This window comes from Notamacropus eugenii, chromosome 3, assembly GCF_028372415.1.
Source record: "Notamacropus eugenii isolate mMacEug1 chromosome 3, mMacEug1.pri_v2, whole genome shotgun sequence".
Taxonomy (NCBI): Eukaryota; Metazoa; Chordata; class Mammalia; order Diprotodontia; family Macropodidae; genus Notamacropus; species Notamacropus eugenii.
In genome coordinates this window covers 19,263,454-19,287,167 of record NC_092874.1, presented here as the reverse complement: position 1 = coordinate 19,287,167, position 23,714 = coordinate 19,263,454, and the positions used below count along the sequence as shown (strand labels likewise).

Here is a 23,714-nt window from a genome sequence, read left to right as displayed (position 1 = left end):
ACATAAAAGCCCTTTCCTCTGATTCCTGGAAGGAAGAGTGGGTTTTAACCTCAGTCTGTTCCTTTGTGTACTGTTGGCAAAGAATTATTCCTCACACTGCTCTCTGGCAGTCTGGAAAGAAGTCCCTCAGGATCGCCTCCAACTCTACTCAACAAGCACTAATGAAGAGTCAGTCACAAAGCACAGGGCTATGAAACTCAGATGAAAAGAGTCACTGTCCTCAAAAAGCTTGTACTGACTGAAAGAGGGGTTTCCACGACATTCTCATACTGCTAAAAAAAAGGGTTACCTCCAACCTCTTGGCAGAAAGGTGGTGGACTTTTGGTACGTTTTCAAGCATGACCAATATGGGAATTGTACATACTTGTTACAAGGGAAGGCTTTTATGGGGATGAGAGAGAGGAACTAGGGAGATAGTCATAGAGATGGAGAGAGAGAGAGAGAGAGAGAGAGAGAGAGAGAGAGAGAGAGAGATTTGGAGAGAGAGAAAAAAAGAAGAAGGAGGAGGAAAGAGAATAATATCAACGAAAAATTCTTAAAATACACAGAAGGGAACAGAAGTAAGTTCATCAGGGAACAGAGAAAGAGAAGCATGGCAATGCAGGGACTACCACGGTGAATTTAATATATTATTTTGAAAACAAAAGCTTTGTAGAGGTTCAGGGTTTCATATACAAGGCTCTTTTTTCTTCTGTTTTAATATATGGAAATGTTTGTGGTTGCTATTTGTCAAATCCATTTTAAAAAAAAATTTGGCAAAAACAAGAAATGAACACCCCTACCTGTGAGCTCTTCCCAGAAATCCTTCCATTAGTTGGTCAACAAGCATTTACATAGAACCTACTATGTGCTATGTAAAAAAATATTATGGATATAAAGGAAGACAGCACAGTCCCTGCTCTCAAGGAGCTCACAGACTAATAATGACAGCTAACACTTACACAACCCCTGCTCCATGCCAGGCACTGTGCTCAGCCCTTAACAATCAGTATCCTATTTGATGCTCATGACAACCCTGGGAGGTAAGTGCTGTTATTGTCAGCTTGTAGTTGGGTCTTTTCAGTCATCTCTGATGCTTCCTGACCCCACTTGGGGTTTTCTTGGCAAAGATACTGAAGCAGTTTGCCATTTTCTTCTCCAGCTCATTTTACAGATGAGGAAACTGAGGTAAGCAGGGTGAAGTGATCTGCCCAGTGTCTGAGGCTAGATTTGAACTCAGGAAGATGAGTCTTCCAGACTTCAGGCCTGGTGCTCTGTGCACTGTGGTGCCACCTAGTTGTCCCCAATTCTGTTTTCTATTCTTTAGCACTTCAGAAGCCCACATGAAATGGAGCCTCAGAGCAATAAAGAAGTACATGGAATACCTTAGATATAAATACTAGAAGGTGTCAAATTCTGTGCTGGGGCCTTCCCGTCCCCCAACCCTCTGGTAATCATTTGCTGGAAGAACTTTATCTGTGAACAGAAAGGACAAAAATTAGTAGATGTAATTGGAAAGACTCAGTCTGGAAGTCACCAAGACATCAGTGCCTGCAGTATAAAGCATCAGCAATCTGGGCTTTCTGCTTCCTTGAGTCATTCTAATCCAACCCACTTAAGGGTAAGCTTCCTAAGGCACTATTCTGATAGGGTCAATTCTCTGCTCAAAGATTTTCAATGACTTTCTATTAAAGAATAAAATCCAATTTCATTACCCTAGCATTTAAGGCCCACCACAATCTGGTTCCAACATTTTTTTGAGCCTTATTTCCCATTTTTCTAACATTTTCCTAGCCAAACTAGACTGCTTGTCATTCCCTGGATGTGGATTGAGGTTTTATTCCCTCCACCTGGAATGCTTCATCTTCAGCACAGTGCTATGGGAGAAGCATGGAACTTGGAGCTGGGTTCAAACCTCAGTTCTGTTCTACCTGTGTGACCTGAGGTATGTCATGCCAACTCTTTGCACCTCAATTTCCTCCTGCATCTCTAAAATGAAGGGGTCAGACTAGCTAGATAGCCTCTAAAGCCCCTTCAAGCTCCAAACCCATACTCCTTTGCTCTCTTTAACCAGCCTGCTCTGAATTAGAGTAATTTATTCACATCTCTCCTCTTCCATATTACAAGCTACCTGATATCAGGTTCTAAGTAGCAGGTGCTCTGTGAAAATTGGCCTAATTGAATTCTCAGTTCCTCAGTTTTACCACTTGTAAAATGGGAATAATCACCTACCAATCAATCAATGAGTATTTCTTAAGTTCCTTCGATGTCACCAGTGATTGGTTCTGAAAATATGATGATGATAATGACAATAGCTACCATTTATAGAACACCATCTACTATGTGCCTGGCACTGTGCTAAATGTTTTACAAATATTATCTCATTGGAGAAGTTTTCCTAAATACTAGTGAGGATCTAGGGATACTGTGTCTGAATCAAACCTCTTAGACCTCAGTACATACGCCAACGGCCAGATGTGCACATTGGGTTGGGTAATGGATGGATGGCTGTGCAGCCATGGAGAGGGTCAGGGAGAAGTGACTCACCAGTGCGGGAATGCAGAGTCATTCACAACATGAAGTCACAAGGGGCTATTAGCAAAGTCTTTCCTCACTTGTGACAAACACTGCAGCTTGTTTGCTCTACAAAAGCCTCATCTTTCATGTTCATTGGTGGGTGGTTCTGCAGGCTTGACAAATGCCCATGCTAGCCAGTGGCTAGGCAAACATCGCTGAGCATTGGGAAACAGATTGGCTAATGTCATCTTTCCAAGAATGCAGCACAAGAATCTATAGGCTTCCCAGTAAGACAGGGAAAGGAAGAAAGTGCAGTCATAGATAAAAATTATGATTTTAGATCTTGAAGTAACACCTTAGGGACTGGTATGGGAGTTGGATGAAGCCTCAGAGGTACTCTGCTCCAAAACTCTTATTTTTCAGGTGAGGAAACTGAGGCCCACAGAGAAGAAAGAGACTTCAAGTGACAAGATCCCATGGGCGCTAAGCATCAAACCCAGGTCTATGAGCTCTGACTCCAGCTCTTTTCCCATCACAGTCAATGCTGTATATAAATCAAATCCTCTTTTCAGTGGCCCACAGAAACGTGCAGCTAAAACCAACCTCAATGAAACAATGAATCCTTCCTTAAATGGTTTCCTTTATAAGCCTGGGTTGGTGTACAGCTGCCATGCACGCCTTGCCAATAGCTGACCGAACTGATTTGATCAGAGGGAGGCACATTTTTATCATCCACCAAATGGTACATTTAAGTCAGGAGCAGCCTTTTAGACCCCACCATCTTCCACCTCTATGATTCTCTCTGGCCTGACTGTTCACCCTGCCTGAAACCTGCCCCGATCTCCCTCCTCAGAATCCCCTGGGTTATAAGCACCTTGCTGGCAGGGACTGGGGCAGGATGGTCTCTATATCCTCAATACTTGGCACATGGTGGGTGATTGACAAGTGCTTGCTGGGTGGAAGCAAGCTGAATCTCAAAGTTCCTTGGTCTTTGAACATCGACATTGCTTGATTCCACACGCATTGAGTTTCTGTCTTTGGAGATTATCTCCAGAGCCTTTATTTTTATACCTCCCTTGAGAAAAAGAGACATGCAAAGAGAAACAGAGACAGAGAGAAGAGATAAACAGAGAAAGGAGAGACAGAGAGAAGCCAGAGACAGAGGGAGAGAAAAAAGAAACAAACAGAAACAGAGACAAAGAAGAAAGAAGCAGAGAAGAAGGGGGAGAGGAAGGGAGAGAGAAAGAAAGAGAGAGAGAGAGTGAGTGTGTATGTACTCCATTCCTAGAATCTTAGAGCTGGAAGGAACTATAGATATGATCTGTCCACCAACCCTACCTTCACTCTACATATGAGGAAACTGAGGTAATAAAGTATTTAAGTGACTTGTCTGAGGTCCAACAGTTTGTTAGTAGGAGAGGCTGGACTCACACCTGGATGAAGGTCTCCGGTCTCCCTTTCTACCACATTGTTCCATTAGTTTAAGTCACTTAAGTTAGGGCCCAGTCTCCAGCTTCAGGAATGCTCTCTTTGGGACCCAGGTCTACATTAATTTCCTTTACCATCACATCCAGGCTGGCGAGTCATTTCCACCAGACTACTGGGAAATGCTGAGCAGTTGAAGTGGGTGTTTTAAAAAGCAGATCCAGGGAAATGTTAGTACTGGGAAAACAGAAAGAAAGGACACAGTGAATTTGAAAGCCATTTTGGAGGGCATATTTGCCTGACCCATTGCACTGTTACCACATTGAGCTTCAACAGGGGAGTCTCACCAGTCGCTAACATCCAAGCAGAGGCTGAGTGCTGATCCTCATGGTGTTTAGGAGCTTTCTTGTGGAGAACAACTAGGAGGCTTTCGTTTTATTTGAAGGGATCACTATGGCCCTGGATCCTCTTGCTATTTCATGGGGACTGCCCAACTATTCCTGTTCATACCTGAGTGTCCTAGTGAGACTGGACTTCAGAATCAGTCCTCAGTACCCTGTGTCCCGTAAGCTATGGTTTATATCATTAACTATAGGACCTAGATAGAATCATGCATTTAGAACTAGAGGGAACCTTAGTGGTCACCTAGGCAAACCACTTTATTCAAGAGATGGAAAAACTGAGGCACAGTCAAGGAGTGAGCTTTTTCCTAACATCCAAACATTTCCTCCATACAGGGCCCCACTACTTAAATAGGTAAGATGTTGTTTTGAAGATTAGTAAATGATAGGAAAGGGAAATATAAAATCATTGTGGATCACAGATTTAAAGCTTAAAGCTCACATAGTAGGTGCTTAATAAATATTGATTGATTGATACTGATTCATTAAGAAAGGGGTTCAACTCCTTCCTTTTACAGATGAATGAAGAAGTTATTAAGCGCAAATAAGGACATAGACTCGAGAGAGGAAAAGGGCTTGCTCAAGGTCACACAGCTCATAAGTCAGGCAGAATTGGAACCTGGTTCTTTCTGAATACAAGTCCAAAGCCCTGAACTACATACATATGGCATCCAAATTTCCTCTTGCACAGTGATTTAATGAAATCTTCACTAGGAAAATGAGTGGGAATTCAGCAAAAACTTTATATTTCTCAAAGAATTCAGGTCAAAATTAGTTTTTGCTTTGTTCTAAGGGGTGGGAGCTCCTGGGTAACTGTAATTGCCTACATTTGACTTAATCCAGTGCTGTAGATTGCTTAGTAATGCCAGTTGCCAACTGTATCATACTGCTGCAGCAGACCTCAAATTCTACTACTCCTGCCCAGCTGAAAAGGCTTCCACAGTAGCCCAGGGACATCCAAGGACCAGTCAAGTCAAGGGCCTTGTCCAACCTCACCCAGATGCTAAGTGCCTGAGCTGGGATTTGATCAGTCTCTTAAGATTTATCACCAGTTTGATCACTGGGAGATGAGAAGATTAGAGACTGTAGAATACAATGGAAAGAGCACTTGGCTTTTTTAGAAGACCTGGTTGTGAATCCCAGCTCTTTTGAGCAAATCACTTGCTCTCTCTGGGCCTCAGTTTCCTCATCTGTAAAATTAAGGGCTTGGATAACCTCTGAGGGGCCTGATAGTTCTAAATCTCTGAGCCTTTAGTGTTCGGTCACCATCTTGAAGCAGTATGGAAGAAGAAAAGTCCCCACCCACTTAATCACGGATCATCCAAACACGGAAATAGCACAAATTGTGGTACGTTTGAAAGTGAAGAAGGAAAACAGGTCTGAAAACAGCAAAACTTTTTGAGAAAAGAATCACAAAGGAGATAATCCATCAAGCTAACAGATTTGAGGGCAAGCTGAGGCTAAGAATTCTTGGCTGTGCAGCTGTTGGATTGAGCGGGGCCTGTTCTAGATACTGACCAGTCTGAACTTCAGCCTCCAGCCCATTTATTGCACTTTGGAGTCTCCTGGGTTAAGGACTTTTAATTAAGTGAGATGCATAAATACTTGCCAGGCAGATCACAAAGAAGGGAACATCGTTGTGTGGAGTCCTGGAACCTCTAAGACCCATTCATTTCCCACATTAGTCAAACGGACTTCCAGAACCTTCTAGACAAGTCTTAGAGGTCAAGCCAGAAGTGGGGTTGGGGTAGGGGTGGGGGAAGGCCAGCTGGGCTAGCAGATAGTCCATCATTTTGGGGGGAGGCCACCACTATGGTCAAGAAGGAGAAAAATGACTTTTCCTTTTGTAAAATCACTAATGAAATAATGTCTCCCAGTCCTGCCTTTGGAAGGAAAAGAAGACTGGTCCCTTAGTTTAGAAACTCTGCTATCCTTGGTAAATCATCAGCCAGATAATAAAACATGTAATTAGTGTAGTATAACCAAATGGGCAGCTGCATCTGGGGTCAGAAGGTCTGGGTTCAAGTCCTAGTGCCATGCTTGCTAATTTCAGTTATTTTTCAGTCCTGTCTGACTCTCTGTGACCCCATTTGGGGTTTTCTTCACAAAGATACTGGAATGGTTTAATATTTCCTCCTCCAGTTCAATTTACAGATGAGGAAACTGAGACAAACAGAGTGAAGTGACTTGCCAAGAGTCACAAAGCTAATGCATGTCCAAAACCCGATTTGAATTCAGGAAGATGAGTCCTCTGGACTCCAGACCAAGTACTCTATCCACTGTGCTACCTAGCTGCCTAACAACAACAAATCTGATGAGTCTCACTTCCCTCATTTGTAAAATGGGGTTGATAGCACTGGACAATGCATTATCTGCCAGCAATGTTGAGGGAGAAATGTTATAAGCCAAAATATAACATAAATGCGAGTTGTTATTACCTTCATCTCACACATACATACATACATACATATATATATACACATGCACACAAAATACAGGAACAACAGGGACTTTAAAGTGCAATCAAATGAGAAGACCAATTTTGAAAAAACTACTGGAATCAGAAATAAATAGAACTCAAGGGGAGGAGAAATAATCCAAATGACTTCCTAAGTACATTTTTAACATTCAAAAGTCAAGAGCTCTGAAAAGTACATGAAAACCCAGTAGGGAATTGGTTTTATCTGTGATGGACTTTCAAGCTGGTGACCTGAGTCTAACCTGGGCTCTGCTGCTAACCAACTCTGTGACCTTAAGTCAACTTCTCTGGGCCTCAGTTTATTCTTCTGTCAAATCAAGGGGTGGGCTGAGGTCAACTCTAAGGGTTCTTTCCAGACGTAATACTCTGATTCTGCTGACATGTAGACATGTCCCAAGGCATAGATCCCCTGTAGCCATCATGTGATCCTGCTGGTCTAGGAGAATAATACTGGGAGTGGAAGCAGAGGGCACCTGGATTCAAATCCTGGCATTGCGACTTGAAGTCACCTTGGGGAAAGCACCCCACCTGTCTGGGACTCAATTTCCTCACCTGGAAAATAGGGCTATTCGGATAGATTATCTACTCCTTTCTAACTCATAGATTTCGCGTCTTATGGCAGCAACCTAGAAATCATCTCACTCTATCCCCACACTGCGAAAAGGACATAACTGAGGTCCAGAGAAGGTAAGAGTTCCATGGAGAGCAAATGACAGAGTTAGGAATTTAATCCAGGCTCTCTGACTCCAAATCCAGTGCTTTTCCTACTACAACAAGCCCCCTGATTCTGGAGAGGAATTGTTCCTAGCTTTTGCCATTACTCCAAGCAAAATAAAAACTCATTGATTTTAAGCCCTTATTAATTCAAGGCTAGCAAGTAACAATATGAAAATTAAGTAAATATAGAAAGGAATGATTTTCTAAAACATTAAAAAATTTGTGAAGTTTGTCTGAACTATTTTTTTTAAAGACAACAGAAATAAAAACCAAGTTAACATCTTATAAGTTCAGGAAATTGTCCTAAGCTCCAGATGTTTTACTTTGAAAATCCTACAACCCTCAACAAAATCCTTGGAAAATCTCTCATTGTTTATAAAGCAGCGTTTGCATATGCCTATCTCAAACCTTCTACAAGAGAGTCTCTTCCACTCTCCATATGCTAAATTCACGATTTGAGCTTCCCAACAACAGACTAGTAATGGATCCAAAAAGAGGTTAATTGCCCATTTTTTCCTAACTACAAAATGATATAACTCTTCAGTGAAAACATTACACATGATGTCATTTCCAAAAGTGCCACTGTTCCTGCATCAGGTCTTGCCACCCAAAAATAAAAAAAAAAAAAAACGGATAAACATGTTTCATGTGCAAATAACAAGACAAAAAATGATCCTTGGTGACTGTTGTCTACCAGATCCACAATAAGTCTTTTACACACTGGAAGGTCTGAGGGAAAATGACCTGAAACAATAAGCTGACCTTGATTCTCCTATTGCCCAAAATGTCATTCAGAGAAATAGTTTCCAATTTGCATTTTTTAAACTATCAACTTATGAAAGAATCCATAGATTCTCATAATGTGGCTAGTCGTCAAACAGACAAGATAATAAATTGACTGAGATCATTGTTCTATCTCCATCCAAGAAAGCAGCCTCTTAAAAGATCTTAAATTGATAGAGAAATCCAATTTGGAGGAAGAGAAAGGGGCAGAGAGCTAGGAGGCACTGGCCAGGATCACATTAATTTTGTGACTAAAGACATCACTTTAAAGTGAAAAACAACAACAAAATCAATGACAAAAATAATAAAGCACATTCCCACCCCCACCAAGGCCACACTTTTAATCTGATGCCTCAAAGAAAAGAGAACAAGCCAGGTCTAGCCAACGTCCCCATCACAGGAGACTGAGGGTTTGTTTACCAATCAAGATCCAACGTGTGTCTCAAATCAAATGTTGTGTTTAATAGAAGCTATAACTAAATTGCTGAAGAAATATTATGGGATGATGACATAAACTCAGTGAAAGAGAGAGCTCTGAGACAGGGAGCCGAGAAAATCACCCACTGACTGAGGATGGTAAGGGGGTAAAGGCCAATTCTTAACTGGATTTGACTCTGCAGGTCTGGACAGCTGACAAACTGTGTCAGTTTTAAAAAAGAAAAAGAAAAGAAAAGAAAAAGTTCCAAAGTGGGAGAACAGACAATCTGTACTAGAAAAATGTCACAAAACCTACGCCAGTTAGCCTTAGATAGAAGGTTATCACAACTTCATAAGTCATTTGGGAAAATCAAAGGCAGACTGCCTTCCCGATTTTAGTAGACTAGGCTCCAAGAAAGGCCTGGTCAGGTAAAATCTGAATCTACACGATGGAGGCTGGGTTTACCAGGAAGTTATTTTACCAAACCATTATTAATAACAACTAAAATAACTCTAACACCTGACATTTACATGGCATTTTAAAGTTTGCAAAGCATTTTAGGTATATTTGATGGAGGTCTCGGCCCATCAGACATCAGGCATGGGAGGGTGTTTTTTCAAAAGAGGGGAACTTGGAAAAACAGCTTCAAGGATTCCGTACTACCGAGCAAAAGCTCCTCTGGTCTTAGAAGCTTTCCATTAGGGTTCTACAATGAAGAGTCAAGAGAATGCCCAGAAATACTCCTCTGGAATAAATGCAACAGGCTTTCAAGAGAAGCTGAAAAGGGACCCAGTCTTTTCTTGGAAGAGCAGGAGAGATTTCTTTGTTAATTCTAAAGCGGAAAAGAGAAATCTGAAGTCCCTTTACCCCACCCGCTGATCTTCAAAAGCAATGTACTCATACTCATCTCAAGGCGCCCACAAAGTTCAGTATACTACTGGGACTTGGTGGATATTTTCTCCCCTCTCCTGCATTTTTTTTCAAAGAAGCCTTTAAAAAAAAGTTCACCCAAGCGCTTCACGAAGATCTTAGAGTAAGGGCTTTCTCACGGAGCTCAAAGGCAGGCAGCTAGGCTTTAAGCAGCCTCACACAAGCGCACACGTACATACCTCCGAAGTACATGAAAAGCAGCAGGCGATTAATTACCTAAAGCAGCATCATTTCGCCCCGAAAGCAAAAAACAGGCTTGACAGGTAACTGACCCAGCAATTGTTCCCATTTCACCTGAAACTGACATCGAAGTCTTATTTAGCCCCTTTCACAAAAGTCCAAATACCAAAGGAAATGTTTTTCCTTACCATTATCTGGAAAATAAAGTGAACAAGGCAGGGTTTCCTTAAACCTCCAGAGGAAGCTTTTCTTTCTAAGACACTTGTCTCTTTTTTTCGCTAAAAAAAGAGGTGGGAGGAAAACCACAGATAGTGGGGAAGTCCTCTTTCTCTTCACTGCAGACCATGAGAAGCTTGAATTCACGTAAAAATCTGTGCGCAAGAGATAGGTCTGGTCTCTTGCCGCTGCTCCAGGCAGGCGGAGCCAAACCAGATTGTGCGTGGGTACCTTTCTCTCTGACAGTTTCTCCTAGCAATGAGACGGATTTTTCCAGTAGTCTTTAACTCCCCAGATTTAACTGACATGGAAAATGTGACTAACAACTTGCGGAGCTGTCGAGTCTCCAACCCAGCACAGAATCCACTTTGTCAGACGCGTTGAAGGACCCCTAGCAAGCAGCTACTTGTACGGAGCAGATCCGAGGGCTGGGGTGCACACCAAAGAGCAGGGCGCCACCTAGTTAGCCGTCGGGGAGGCTGGCAAAGCGAGGAATACCTCTAGGCGCCGAGTCTGCTGCAAGCGCCTGTCAGGGCTCTAGGGCTTTAACGTGTCCATTGTTTATTTAAATAAAAAGGGGGGGGGGGGGCGTTAGTATCGCTACTGAGATAATCCATGTCCCATGGATCTGGGAAAATTTAGGCTATAATAGCATTGGGGGAACTTCTGCACCTAACTTTGATTTACAAGATAAAAGCGAGTTTTAAATTAAAGAGGCTGTCTGCTAATAGAGCTTATTATTCCAAAGACTGGGGGAATGATTTTCTTCGAAAGTTGTCCCTGTGTGCCCGCCTATTATCTCTGCTTTCCCCCTTCCACTAATGAGCATTCATCTAAAGAGCCTGTTAATCCTCTGATGTGTGCTTCTGGTCAGAGGTAACAGTTTGAATAAACCACTAATCACTTATCGCTAAATCAGTGATCATTAATCACACTTTCCTCCAGTGCTTCGCACTCGGGAGTTTTCCTTCGGGTCTAAGGACCAAGGGTTTGCACTTACATTTTCTTTCTGATTCGTCTATATACACAGTTCATGCACACATCTATATATGTATACACAGAGAGAGATAGTCCCCTAAACCAGTGAATGTTGACAATCTAACCCCAAGTGCTTCCCTTTTTTCTTTTTTATCCCCATCGCCTAACACTTGTCAGGCACATAGTAGGTGCTTAATATACACTCGAGGATGGATTGAATGAATGCTCACACAAATGTCTTTCCCTACAAGCCCTCCACGCACACACACGCTCCGAAAAAGAGAGCAAAGTTGCTGATACCCGAGCATGAGTGTGCTTTCAGGAATTTCCACAAACAAAATATAAATTCTCTTTTATTTAGCTTTCACCAACTTCAAATGCGCCGGCGTCCAAATCCCCTGCCCTCTCCCCCCACCCAGCTGTTGATCTCCCCCGCCTTATTAAATACGATTTCAGCACCACAGACATGTATCTTCCACAACTCCCCCTCCCCCCCAAAAAAAATCCTTTTTTCTTTTACTCCCTGAACGTTTCACATGCAGTATTTTATCTCCATGGCCAAACAGAATTCTGGTAGATTTAGGTGGGATAAACTTTTTTTAAATGGAAAAACCTAGAGGAAAGACTAGGGATAGGCTCCTACTTCAGTCCCCTCCCCTCCAACTTCCACGGTATTGTACCGGGGGTTCAATGGCCTTTACTTTGGGATTGAAATAGACTAATGTTGAAGCCTTCCAATTAAAAACTGAACCATCCAACACCCCCATCCCCCACCTTCTACGCCTAACTCTTCCAGAAAATGGACTCAGGGAAGAAGGCTTTCTTTTCAAATAAGTATTTGGGGAGAGAAAGCTGAAAGAGTGTATTTATTAAGTATGCGATATATAGCATATTATTTCACACATATATCTACATAGTCACACAGAGATAACACATAGTTATTGCTATTCATTCTTCTAAACAATTTCTGATTTCTACGTGTGCTGCTTCTCCCTGCCGCTAAATATTTTAATAAGCCCTAGAGATGAAAGCTCATTCCTGCCTCCCTTAAATAATGGAGAAGGGCAGATTGTACACTGATCAGGTACTGTATTCCCCTAACACACACCAGAAGAGCTCTTACCCACTCTTCAGGGACAGCCCTTAGGCAGGGGGAGACTCATGGTGGGGGGGGAGGGGGTGGGCTAACACGAGATGCTCAGGGACCTAGCGACTAGAACGATATGGGGGCGGGGGGGGGGGGGAGTTGCTTTGTCAGCATTTCAAATCTCCTGAACCCTTGAGTATCAGAGGCTGTTAATCAAACACACTTACTAGTCTGCAGAATGACGTAATGGCCCAGTATCCAGGCTTTATTCCCTGACACATGTCAGAGAAGGAGGGACGGAGAGAGGAAGAGTAGAAAAACACAACAACACACAACCAGATCCAGAGAAGCAGACACCTAACAACGAAAGTGACACCCAGCCTACACCAGGTCTGGAGCCCTAGACAATAGGCTTCCTAGGGGGCAGCCCAGGGAGGGAAGTCGAAAAAAGAGAGGGAAAGACAGTTATCCACCAGCCTTTCCATCCTTAATTGCCCCTAGCCCAGGGTAAGGGAAGAACGCCAGAAAACTTCTCCCCTGCTCCCCCTGGGTTCGGGGTCCTTTGAAAAACTTCGTTCAAGTTTGTACGATCCAGCGTAGCGGAGCTTCTGTGGAACGAGCAGCGGAGCCTCGGATTGCCACCACTCTGCCTCCGGGGAACTGTCATCTCCGGCAACAGCGCGAGGGATGGGTAGGATGGAGACCTCAAGTGAGATCGGCGCGGGAGCGGACCGGAGGGAAAGGGAGCCCGGGCCCCGACTCTCTAGTGCGGGCCTGGAAATTGACAACAAACTTGCCAAGCAATAACTGAAAGCAACAGATCAGGAAACTTTTCGCAACAATGTTTGCGTGTGAAACCTACCAGCTCCGCGCCCGCAGAGCGTCAGGCGCTGCTGCCTGGGCCACTCTGGTAGCTATCGAGAGACAGCCGAGAATAGCTCGCAGCCTGCCCGCCCGCAGGTGGAAGCCCCTTCTCTCTTCCCTCCTCCTGCTCCTCTCCGCCATCCGCTCCCACCGCCGCCCCCGCAGCTCCACTACGGAATTGGAAAACTTTCTCCGTGCGCTGATTCCCGGGGACCGCTGTGAAGTTGCCAAACTCGGGGCTCTCTCCATGTTCACGTTCGCCGCCGAAGCCGCATTGGTGGGGGATCCAGCAATTTGTCAGGCTTCTGGAGGCAAGCGCAACCCCGATCCTTAACTGTCCTGCTGTCATTCAGGGAGACACACGCACACAAGACCTAGCCAGACACACACACGCACACACACCTTCCCACTCAGCATCTCAGCGCAGCCGCTGATCCCATCTTCCAGACGCGCAACAAAGCAGCCCGGGTGAACCCGGTTGGTCTGAGGCTTTAGCAGGATTCAACAAGGAAACAGAGTAAGGTCTCAGGGGCCCGGCTTCTCCATTATCGTCCAATTGTTTACAAACACAGATAACCCTCAGAAACACGCACACATAGATCTTCCCAGTCCCTTGCCCTGAGCTCTGTCTCCCTCAACTCCTCTCCCTGAGCCTGTGCGAACAAGGCAGGCGACTTGGTTTACCCGGGAGGCCAATGCCACGAGAATACCGAAGTGCAAAAGACCCCAAAGTGACCGATCAGTATTTTTAGGAACTTACCAAACAAGTGTAGAGAAGGGAAGAGCGGAGCCTGGGTGAAGGAACCACGTTGGACTGAGAGAAGATTACAATACAGTCTATTTAGAGCGCATTACATCACCCCCCCCGGTGACGTCACGTGGGATTCCTGAACTTCTAAATCATTGCGGTCCGCTGGGGAGGGAGGGAGGCAGGCCTACAGGCAGAGAGAGAAGGAGGGGGCGTGGCCCGCCCAGGCTACGCCCCCATCCCCGCCCCTCCCAGGGAGGCAGCTGGGCTACCAAGCGGACCCCGGGACCCGGCGGAAAGCCGCGGCCGCCAGCCGCGCAAGCAACAGCTTGCAGGGCCCAGCGCAGTGTGACGCGACTCACTGATATTAGCGGTGTGAGTCAGCTTGGAAACAGTCTTCATGATTTCAGAGAGGGCTCTGGGGGAGGCCAGGAGATGGGCTCCTGGTGGCGTCGCCTCCTAGGTTCAGCTGTGCAGAGCAGGGATGGATGGGAGTGGGGGAGAGGGGACCGCTCTGACTCCCCGACCGAGATGTCCAGAGTGGGGGCTGGGAGAGGAGATCCTCCTCTCTCGCCGGACTCCCAACCGACAGATGTCCTGCTCCTTTCAGTGACAGCGATGACCTGATTATGAGAAACCTGGCGGCCTGGCCTCTCCCAGAATCCAGACCTTCTTGAACCCGGCCAAGGGGCAGACTAGCTCTAAACTATTCTCTGCGGAAAGCCTCGTAGCTCCCCACCCCTTGCTCTCCACCCCGAGTCCCAACTTCATCCCACTGAGATAGTGAGCCTTCTTAAATAGAGGCACTGACCCTAGGAGAAGAAAAGCGCCTGATAGGACCTCCCGGTCCTCTTGAAGAAGCTGACTAGAGGAGATTTTTTAAAAATGCTAATTCATCTTCAGCCGCAGCTCATCAGCTCATCAGGCATTACTGACCTCAATTTCTTTTCTTGAGTTAGCACCGGGGGTGGGGCTTACAGGAAAGTCAAAGGGTTAAATTTGGCTCTGACCCTAACTGAGCTCGCTCGCTCCCAGTCCGCCTGGCGATCTGAACCTCGGGACAGGGAAGGGCTTTGAGTGCTGGGGGGCTGGGGAAGAAGTTGGGCCTCCCGGCTTTCTGTAATGCTCACCTTAATTCAGCATCTTTCAGACCAGAACAGTCTGGAGAGAGCCCCGTGGATGGAAGGGCTCTGCTTCTAAGTCCTCTGCCTGTGGAATTACACAGCCCCCAGTGGGCTGGGGGCAGCTTCTGGATTCCCATTTAAGTGGAAGGATTTTCTTCCTGTTTCAGTTGGGGTTATGTGAGTGACTAACCTCTTCTCCCTTATGTTCAACTTAGGAAACCATATTCTATCAGCTGTCAGTGTTCACAGAAGTTCCTAGTCCTCAGCTTTTCACTTTCCCACTTCCTCTCTTCTCCTGCCCCTTGAAATCTAGGGGAGGGGTAAAGGAAGGGCCCCTGAACTCCCCTTCTCAGGTTCTGGTTCAAACACCAGGAAAGACGCTCTTTTAAGCAAAAACCCTTCCCACACATACCAACTGAAAGTGTGAACTAGACCAACAGTCTGTTTAGACATTTACCGGAGTTCCATTCAGGGCAGTGCTCAGCTCCAGAGCCAGCCCTGATACCCCTCAAGGTGTAGCAGAGAGGGGAGAGTCAAAGGAAAAGGAAAGGGCAGGGGACAGGGAATTGGGGCCGTTTCCCTAGATCACAATGCTTTGGGTTGGCAGCTCAGCAGTGACCAGGAATGGAAGAGGAGGGGAAAATTAGGAAGTAAAAAAGTGGCTGATGGCTTGAGTAACCCAATCACTCCATTAACTCTAGAGACAGGCGCACTCACTATAATGGGGAGATAGGCTGCTACCTCCTACCCCTCTCTACACAGACCACTTAGTCTGCCCTTTGGCACCTTTCTCCTTCAAGGGAATGCCTTGATACTCACTTGAACTTTATTTCAGCAGTATCCAAGTGGACACAACTCAACTTGGGGGGGGGGGGGGCGGTATATGCTTTAATTTGCCTAAGGCCTTGTACCCCTTGGGGGTGATCCCACTGAAAAGCTCTCAATATGTCTTCATTATTTTGTTTGAAATTGTTTGTTTTTGTTTGAAATTCCCAAAACAGGAGATACAGTTATAGGAAATGCAAGTACAAAATAGGCATGCTTTTGTTATATATGGGAAGGATGGAATAACAGTGAGGCCCAGGGGCATAGGTTAAACACCAGAGACTGGCACACACATGGGCAGAGAGCATCGATTTAGAGCTACAGGTTTCCTTCGAAGTCATTGGTCCAGGCCCTTCGTTCTACAGATGAGGAAATCAAGGGTCACAACAACTAGCACGTGTCTGAAATGAAATCTGCAATTGAGTCTTCCTGATTATCAGTCCAGTGTTCTTTAGCCCAAGGTCTACAATACTCTAACTGGAGTGGAGAAAAAGGAGAAAAGCAGGGGTGGTTAAATCCTGAGGGAAGAGGCAGAGGCATGCCATACCTCCCACACCACCATCTGTCATCCCCACCACACACACACACACACACACACACACACACACATATGCACACACTCTATTTGATTGCAGAATTAGACAGATTCAGGAAATGGTTGAATGACTGGACCCAAAGAATGGTCATTAATGAGTCGGTGTCAACTCAGAGGGAGGCGGTAGAAGATGCTGGCTCAGCTACCTTTGCCTATATCTTAACAACAGACACTTTCTTGCCTTCTAGCTGTTTAAAATCACAAAAGAAGGCCAGGTACAAAGATTTGGCTCCTCCTTCACTTGAATTCAGTCAAGAAAAGGGCCCCAAGGAATCATTTAGATTGGATTAAAGACTTGATGTTATGGTAGGAATAAAGAAGAAGGCTATTGAACGAAAATTTACCCCTTTCTAGGAAAAGGGGGATTATATCCATCAACTGACTTTCATATGGGGAAGAGCTTAGAATGTAGATGTGATGTTAGCAGAGCTGAGCTAGCCTGGATACTTGGGACTTGACCACAAATCATAGGGCAGATATAAAGGAAATGCCTTGGAGTCACCTATCTGCACTCAGTCGTTTCCCTTTCAGTGGTCAGGAGTTTCTCTCTCTCTCTCTCTCTCTCTGTCTCTCTCTCTCTCTCTCTCTCTCTCTCTCTCTCTCTCTCTCTCTCTCTCTCTCTCTTTCTCTCTCTCCTCTCTCCCCTCTCCCCTCTCCCCTCTCCCCCCCTCTTTTCTGTCTCTCTCTCTTCCTCCCTCTTCTCTTTCTCTCTTCTTCCCTCTCTCTTTTTCTTCCTCCTTCCTTCCTCCTTCTCCTCACATTTCCTCCTTCTTTTCTCATTCCTTCTCTTCCTCCCCTCCTCCTTCTCATAGCTCTTTCCTTCTTAAATGACCCTGAGAAACCCAAAACAGGAATCAATAGTTAATGTATCACTATCTCCTTTTTTCCAACTTAATGTTTATATCTTTAGTTTTTATATCACCCACATTTCCCATTCTACCCCTCTTTCTGCCTTTCCCAAACAGCCATCCCTTAAAACAAAGCATAAAATATGGTGGTACAAACTTGTAATCTTTGCTACTGGGAAGGCTGAGGTGGGTCGATTGATTGAGCCTGGGGATTCCAAGATGCAGTAGGGCTAAAGCTTATTGGGTGCCCATACAAAGTCCAGAACCAATATGGTCAATCACCAGCCCCTCCAGGAGTGGGACAAAACTACCATGCTGATCAGCATCAGGCCCTGAGTGACCACTGAACCTCTAACGTGGGGAGGTGGGGAGACCTAGTCTCAAAAAAAGGGAGGGGGCCAAAAAAAGAGGAAGAAACTTCCACAAAACTAAAGAACACATCCCCAAACTCTGGCTTTATATGCATCGTTCCATACTTCTGGTCTCCACCTCTTAAAAGAAGCAAGGGAAGGGGTTTTCTCATTTTTCTTCTTTGAGGCATTATCTTCATTTAAAAAATATTCAGGTATTATATTTTCAAGATTATTGTTAAAGATTCATCATAAAGAAGCCATTCCTCGATGTAGCTGGATATTAGTTTATATTCTGATCCACATTGTGCCCATGATTATCATTGTCCGTATGATCTCCAGGTGTTTAGCCTGGAGAAGAGATGATTCTAGGGGGACATGACAGCTATCTTCAAGTATATGAAGGGCTGTCATATGAAAGAGGGATTAGCCTTGTCCTGCTCAGCCCCAGAGGGTCGAAGGACCAATGGGTGGAAATTACAGGAAGGCAGGTTTGGGCTGCACATTAGAAGCTTCCTAAAAATTAGAACTCTGTAAGTGGGACAAGAGACCTCAGGAAGTAGTGAGTTCCCCCTTCCTATAGGTCTTTGAAGAAGAGTTGAATGGTCTCTTGTTGGTAATACTGTAGGAAGTGTGTGTCTTTTTTGGGTACAGTGATGGTCTCTGGGGTCCCATCCAGCTTAGAGATTCTGTCATTCTGGATATCAGTCCATCTCCTCTCCTCTAAGATATAACTGGCACCTTTTACCAGGCCTGGAAATACTCTGTGGGGTTTGCCACTACTTCCCTCCATGAGCCCCAGTGATCACAAGTTGACAGGCATTTTAAATTCTGTGGATTAATATACAGAAATCCTCTTTAAATCCAAGCCCATTAGTTAAAGCCTGTAATGTAAACGACTTATGTTCTTTGGAAATGTGTTTTTGCACTCTAGACATAAAGTGTCTAAATAAGGTGTCAGTAGCTGCTCATACACACAATGGTAACTGCATTTGACCTGAGCACACTTTTTAAGGAGCAAGTCACTGAACCTTGTTTGCCTCAGTTTACTCATTTGTAAAATGAGTTGGAGAAGGAAATGGCAAGCCATTCTAATATCTTTGCCAAGAAAACCTCCAGTGGGGTCAGGAAGAGTCACAACTGAGCAACAAAAATTCCTAGGGTTGTTGTGAGGATTAAATGAGCTAATAAGCACTTTGCAGACTTTAAAATGATATGGAAAAACTGGCAATTATTACTTCAGGGCCTTCCTAATAGCCCCCATTATCAATTCTCTCTACCTCTTGAAATAACTTTGTACATACTCAGTAGTTTTATACTCTTTAAAATAAATACAAATTCACCACCACCACCTCCAACATCAGCAATAGAATAGAGTCACCATGAGGGCAGGGATTTTTTTCCTTTCTATCCTTAATGCCTAGCACAATGCCTGGCACATAGTAGGCACTTAATAATCACCTCTCCTTTGACTATTGCAACAGTCTTCCGTTTCCATTCTCTCTTCTCCTCTATCCCAACCTCCATACAGCCACCAAAATTATCTTCCTAATGCCCGTGTCCAACTACGTTACTCCTCTGCTCTGGAATCTTCAATGACTCTTTCAAAACTCTAAAAATATTAACTCCTCAGCCCCGTATTTGAAGTCCTTCACAATCTTTCTCCAACCTGCCTCTATGAACTTATTTCGTATTACTCCCCATAATTCCTTCTACATTTTAACCTACCTGATATATTTGCTGTGCCCCAAAACTGGTTTCTCATCTCCCATGTCTGTGCCTTTGCATAGACTATCCTCCTTGTCCAAAATGTATTCCCAAATCATTTTTACCTCTTGGAATCCTTCCCTTCCTTTGGGAATGGATTCGGATAACACCTCCTTTGACAAGTCACTTCCTTTCCATTATCTTGCATTTTACTTTTATTTTTACATGTTGTACCTTCTAATGGAACTTCTTCAATTGTGTTTTTTTAATTTTTGTCTTAGTATTCCTAGTGTCTTGCATGTATGTGCGTATCTATGTGTATATGTATGTACAGCTATGTATGTGCATATGCCTATATATGTATACATACTCATAGATGTACATGTATGTATATGGTGTTCCAAATGTCCTGTGCAGCTTTAATCTGTTAAAGTTTAATACTGAATTAAGACTTTTGGGATACGTTTGTGTGTATATAATGATCTGGATAAATGATTTCACTTAGCTAAGGGAGTTCCAGTGTGGAAATTCCCCTCCAACCCTGCTACACACCAACAAGTACTTCCTAACTAAGAGTCTTAAAAGTGCTGTCTGGGAGCTCTAAGTTAAATGACTTGCCTACAATCATACCCCTTTTACGAATGAGAGAGAGAATTCGAACCCAAGTTTTTCTAAACCCGGTCAGTCCTCTATCCATCAGGACAGACTGCGTATAATAAAAGGAGGAATGGGAGGGACCATAAAGGCCAACTCTTTCATTTATAGACCAGGGAAGCCCAGAGAGGTTAAGTAATTTGCAAAGGTCACATAGATCCTTAGCAACAGAGCTAAGATCTGAACCAAGGTCCTCCGACCCTAAAATCAGCACCTTGAACAGATCAGACATTAAATAAATGTTTGGGGAGCCAAATTCTAACATCCAGGTAGAAGGTGTTATAAACCAGAGGTCGGAGTCCAACGGCCTCATCCATAAGTCCTGTAAGCTTTGAATTTCCTCAAACTTCCCGCTCAGATCCTGCTAGTGATAACATCCCAAACTTTATCCCTTCCAGGTCTGCCTCAAAGAAGAATAAGAAATGACTCCCTTCAAAATTCAGGGTCCAGTCCATGATAGGACCCCAGGAGTCCTTTGATAAGGTTCCAGGGGACTCACTTGAAATCCTTCTCTAATAGCCTGACCTATCTCTATAAGTCCCTTATTCATCACCTCGTAAAACTAATTTTTTTTCTCGGATCTGGCTAGATATAAAAAGCATTGTCTGTCCCAAAGGCTGTTAGAATGTTAATATTCCTATAAAAGTAACATTTATCTTAATGTTTTTCATTCTTTCCTTTAAAAAAATTGATTAAAAGGCAAACTAGTCAGTCCAATTTTTACCTTGGGATTACCTGAGTGAGACTGGCACCTGGTCTGGGTAATAGCCCCGAATGGTACTGCTATTTCAACACTAGCACCACTACCCAAAATGTAGTCACACCACAGAGATCAACTGTAAGTGACAAGTAAAGGTATAGCAATAAGTAGGAGTGTTTTATGTGAGGATGGCTCATTTAAACTGCAACATAGTGGATGTCACATAAATTACTATTTTGCTCAGTCTTACTCAGATTCCCATTTTACAAACTAGTCATCTTCTATCATCATTATTCACATGTTTAACTCATGCTGTGCTGATGGGGAAGGTTATTCTCATCTCTTAAGCACCTTGTTTCAATGATTCAGAAAAGTCTCAGTGGCTTCTAAACCAAATCAATCTCTAATTCCTTTTGATCACTGACTCCTATTTAAAACCTGTAAATTAACTTTCATCTCCATTCCGAGAGTGACAACCAATCCACAAAAAGAGGTCAGAAACATATTTTTTCTGTCCATGGATTAAAAATATATATATGTTTCTTTTTGGTTTTCCAAATATACCATCTTTATCTTTAAGAAAGAAATATATCCCAAATATGGCAAAATTATCTGTTTTCTTCATATCTATGGGTTTATGTCTCTTTTATGCTATGACAGTAATAGGTCATTAACAATTTTTACCCTTCCTAATACTCTAACCAAATAACTCTGAGTACAAGGACTTTTAAAAATATTACAGGGACATGACCAGATGAGGATCTCATGATCTCTCTGGAACTATATTCCACAGAAAGTTGTGTATGAGTACACAGGGTGGTTTTGAAAAAGGCTGGTGGAAATATTGTAAGACATGAACAACTCAGAAGAATCAAAGAGGAGACTTTGGGAAAAGGATGGCAGCTAGGAGATAGCAGCTACAGGGAAGAACCTTGGGGAGCTAGCCGCAGAGAGCTGAGCATGCGAAGCTGCTGAGTTCTCTGTTATTTTCAGACACTCCTGGATCTATGTGGCCTCTCCCCATGGATACCATCATCCTCTATTGTATTGTACAAGTACATATGTGCTATTCAGCATCCAATGATTGAGAAAATAGATGAGGAAAAGCTACTAGGAATTCAAGAATGTTTTTAAATGAATTTTCTTCTATGTGGCACATGCTCTGAGATAATCCAACTCCCCTCATCACTGATGAACCCATTCTTCAGAGGATGATTGCTGGATTTTATTCTCTGGCCCCAAAGGGCTATATATTTTCTAGGGCTATATAGCTTAGGAGGCCCTACCAGTGTGCTTCCTACCATGATTGTCAGTTGATATCAATTAGTCAACCAGACCTCATTAGCTTTTAGAAAAGGATATTTACTTAAGGTGATACATTAAGAACAGTTCATACATTCCCCTTAAAAGTCTATGACACACTCTTCCACAAGCACATACAGGGTCCAGGAGAAAGTGGGTTCATGCTTAGAGAGCATGTGTAGCAAAGAGGTAACTCCCAGGTCCTGGAAGTCTTCAAGATGCTCCTGGTGTCTGGCACATAAGAGGCACTTAATAAAGCTTTGTTGACCATATACCTGATATTTTCTGATAGATTCTCTAGAGAGCTGTGAAAATGTGTCCGGACTGTGCTTGGGTCCCAATGCAGACATTGACATCAGCTCTTCCAAGGATGTTGCTAGGACCCTCGTGAAAAGATGGAAAGCCCTCCTGACATCTGGAGTTTCACAAGATCTTCTTCTAATCAATGGAGGGCAGGGGAGGAAGGGGAGAGAAGAGACCAAGAACAAGACTGAGACCTAGGGATCTGCTTCTCTTTCTTTACCTCCCCAATCCTGATCAATGCTTCCTCAGAGGCTTAGGTGGAATAAATTCTTTCTACTTGCTCAAATAGTTCTGGTTCTAGGTAGCTTTCTGGCTTTATACAAGCTTCACAAGGTGTTAGCAAGTCCCTCACACACATAGAAAAGGCTTCCTTGCAACATCTTGCAGATCATCCAATGTTTTTCAAGTATTTTTTGCACTTATTCTAAAGTCTATTGACTGAGATGTATTCTCACCGTTAAATGTGTTGGGACTAAATGGAATGAGATGATTTTGATCCTACACCTATCTTTATCACAATACCATCCACATATACATGAAAATGGAGAGGCTGAAAAGAATATAGGGAAAGAGTCACTAGATCTGACTGTTAAAAGGTCACTGATCACCTCTGAGAGGGCCAAATCTGTAAGAGAGAGAAGAAAGCCCTTTATATGCTTATGAGACATTTCATTGATTCAGTCTATAGAGGGTGTATTTGCTTATTTATCATACTGAGTGATTTAATGAGATGGGTGAAATATACAGGGCTTCACAAAGCCCTTCCAATAACTCTGGTTCCCCCTCACAGCCTTGGGTCCATGGCTCATGGGCTTGTAGTTCATTTAGGAGGAGATTGTCTATACTCCATGCCCTCCCATTCATACCACCTACTTTCTCCCCCAACATCTTCCAGTAAGGCTTGCACCCCTATGGACACTATTCTCTAAAAGATTATCAATGACATCCTCCTTGTTAAATCCAATAACATTTTTTTGGATTTTTGGATTGATTTTTGGATTGATTATACCATACTTCTGGATGTCTCTCTTTCCTTGACTTCTAAAACATTTCCTTAGTTCTTCTCCTATATCTCTTATCCCTTGTACTTTACTTCCTTCATTATCAACTAGTCAATTTTATGACCCTTTAAGGTGGGAGGGAGTCTTTAAATCAGAGGACTGGGTTCAAGTTTGGGTAAGTCAACTAATTCCTCTGAGATTTAGTTTCCTCATTTCTAAAATGGATATAATACTCCTACCATCTGCCACACAACATTGTGGTGAGCAAAGTGCTTCATAAACCTTAAAATTCTATGTAAAGTATTTTTTTCCTATGATTTTGTTCTTTGGGCTTTTCTACTCTGATATGAGTCACAGGAGTTAGAGCTGGGATGCCCCTGGAGGCATCCTGGGCCAATTCCTTCATTTTACAGCTGAGGCACTGAGACCGAGACAAGTTACCACATAGGAGATATTATCAGAAGCTCCTTCTCCTTCACTCCAAATTCAATGCCCCATTCTTGAGGACAGAGCCCATGTCTTATCTAACTTTGGTATCTCCCTAGAGCCTATCACAGTGCTCTGAGCACAGGAAGTATATAAT

At 43.6% G+C, this 23,714-nt stretch overlaps 1 protein-coding gene across 2 annotated transcripts in view; it reads right to left on the bottom strand.

The window, feature by feature from the left end:
* Positions 1-13,840, bottom strand: part of CREB5 (cAMP responsive element binding protein 5) — a 488,110-nt gene extending 474,270 nt beyond the window's left edge. For both annotated transcript variants that reach the window (XM_072651024.1, XM_072651025.1), the window contains exon 1: positions 13,735-13,840. The gene's annotated coding sequence lies outside the window, so the exon portion shown is untranslated. The remainder of the gene's footprint in view (positions 1-13,734) is intronic.
* Positions 13,841-23,714: the final 9,874 nt, after the last annotated feature.